At 45.7% G+C, this 2,586-nt stretch overlaps 1 protein-coding gene across 1 annotated transcript in view; it reads left to right on the forward strand.

Annotated features, from left to right (window-relative positions):
* The first annotated feature begins 1,377 nt into the window (after positions 1–1,377).
* Positions 1,378–2,586, forward strand: part of fem1c (fem-1 homolog c) — an 11,566-nt gene continuing 10,357 nt past the window's right edge. Inside the window, exon 1 of the mRNA XM_016259407.1 lies at positions 1,378–1,791. The gene's annotated coding sequence lies outside the window, so the exon portion shown is untranslated. The remainder of the gene's footprint in view (positions 1,792–2,586) is intronic.

The raw sequence follows: 2,586 nt of genomic DNA on the forward strand, positions 1-2,586 counted from the left end.
TGTCAAACCAGTTTTTAATAAAGACAGATTTTTTCCCACGCAGCACACTCTGATGAAGAATTGATTAGTTCTTCTCTCGAGTCTTTCGAATCGTTCGTTCTTTTGTCACGTGACCGCATTGGAGAGAGAAATTACTTCATTTACAAGCTTCCTTACAAACGGGTGCATAGTTATTATTATTATTATCATCATCATTATTATAATTATGATTTACTCTTACAGTTACGTGATGCGTTTCTGGTCTCAAATTGTAGCTTTTTACTTCTTACAGTTTCTAAATGTGTGAATTTCTGTCACATGATGCTTATTTTCCATAACACTGAATGTTGTAACAAAGGTAATAAAGAGTTGGTTATTATTATTAAGTCTCTTTCCGGCTCAGACTGCATAGGGTTAGCTTAAGGGTCTGTCACGTGATGAACGAACGACTCGGAAAAACCCGAAGACTCAAAACAGGTGAACTACTCGACTAAGTCCAGGACAGAACCTATAGGATGCTGCGCATGCGCGACTGAACGAATCCCTCCCCGAGACGACTCGTTCTTCCCGAGTCACATTAAAGATTCGTTCAAGAACGACCCAACACTAATCGTTTTACATGATCAGATGCAAGAAGAGCACGACTGTCTTGTTCTTGTATCTCTGGATGTGTTCGGACTGCATCCGTTCACTGAAGCGTGGATGTCACCTGTGCATAAACTACAGCAAAACTCACCGGTTTAAAGGATTGCTCTATGCATTACACTAGCTAGATTGTATTAGCTCATAAAGCATGCCTCTACAGCAGATATCTGTGCTCTGTAATGCTCAGTCATACAACAAATTTGCACTGCAGAGGTGGCACAGAAGCGCTTCTGAAGTGGCATTTACACAGACTGTTTAATGCTGATCAGAGGTGGCTTAAATGCATTTACACAGCAATTATCACTGTATACTTTGAAGCTAGGACCTGAGCAGGCATGATTCAGTCTGGCTTTTAGGCGGAATTGCTTCTTTATATTGAATTCTGAGCAGCATTAACTCAAAACGCCTGTGTAAGGACACCTAAATGCCACTTCAGAAGCGCCTCTGAGCCACTTTTGCCGTGCAAAGGCGCCTTCTGAAGTGCACTGTGAGTCTGCACAGGTTTGTTCAGTATCGAGTCACTGCTTGTGCTCTGAACATCACATTCGTTTGCATTTAGCATCAAAGCAAATGTTTTCCGTACGGTTCCCCAAAATAAAGCAGAAACATGGAATCAACGATGCATAACATATACACATAAATCTGGCCTCTAGCGGGCGCTGCGGGGAGAGCGTTTAACGCCTCGCTCATCTCTCTGAAGGAGGAAACCCCTCACGATCGTCGCGTTATTAGAGCGCTCGCGCTCAGGCTCGCGTCGTGACTGTTTTCGTTTACCTTTAAATGGAGAACGCTCGGGCGAGACGGTGATTGGACCGTTCGGCTGTCAATCACGCACGATGGGGCGGAACCGCTACAGACGGGGACATCAGCCGTAGCGCGACACTCGTGGAGCGGGAGACGGAACCGAGACTGGACCGGGACTGGGCTTCAGGGCAGAATAATGCTGCTGTGCTGAGCCTGTGGCAGCAGCTCGCGCCGCGCGGATCGTGTGTTTGATGAGGAGATCGCGGCCGGGTTACAGGAAGCGGGGGAGGGACGCGCTATTTTTATCGCTTTGTATTGTTTGGACTCGACATGAGCTAAAGGACCTCCGCAGACCGTGTGCCTGACAACACCGACACGAATAAACGGCCGTTACCGGAGACCGTCGAGGCCGTGAAGGATCCGGTGAGTGCTGACGCGCTGATTAGCAGCGAGAGAGTCCGGGTGAACGGTGCTGTTTGAGGAGAAACCCTGCATGCTAGCTCTGAACGAGCACTCGATGACTCTAAACTGTAAAAGCGACGTTAATATATATATATATATATATATATATACACACACATATAATCTGTGCTAGTGCTAGTTTCGTGTCTCATCACGTGATGAAATCAATCCTCACTCCTGCCAATATTTCACATCCGTTTATGATTAATATGCGGAGCAGTGTAGCTTAAATATGACAGAAACCCCTCACTCGGTTCATAAACACAGCCAGAACTAGTTTCACTAACTAGCAGATAACCCAGTCATAATCTTACTTTAAGGGTTCCATTTCTTTAATGAGTAGCTGACTAGCTGTTAAGACTAAGTACCTTTCCTGACACACACACACTCTCTCTCACACACACACACACACACTATCACACTCACTCACACACACACACACTATCACACTCACTCACTCACACACACACTATCACACTCATTCACACACACACACACTCTCACACTCACTCACACACACTATCACACACACTCTCACACACACACACACACACACACTATCACTCACACTCACTCACACTATCACACTCACACACTATCACACTCACACACACTATCACTCTCACTCTCACTCACACACACACTATCACTCTCACTCTCACACACACACTATCACTCTCACTCACTCACACACACACTATCACTCTCACTCACACACACTCTCACTCTCACTCACACACACACACACACACACTC

The sequence above is a fragment of the Sinocyclocheilus grahami genome, unplaced genomic scaffold (assembly GCF_001515645.1).
Source record: "Sinocyclocheilus grahami isolate Dianchi unplaced genomic scaffold, SAMN03320097.WGS_v1.1 scaffold1840.1, whole genome shotgun sequence".
Lineage (NCBI taxonomy): Eukaryota > Metazoa > Chordata > Actinopteri > Cypriniformes > Cyprinidae > Sinocyclocheilus > Sinocyclocheilus grahami.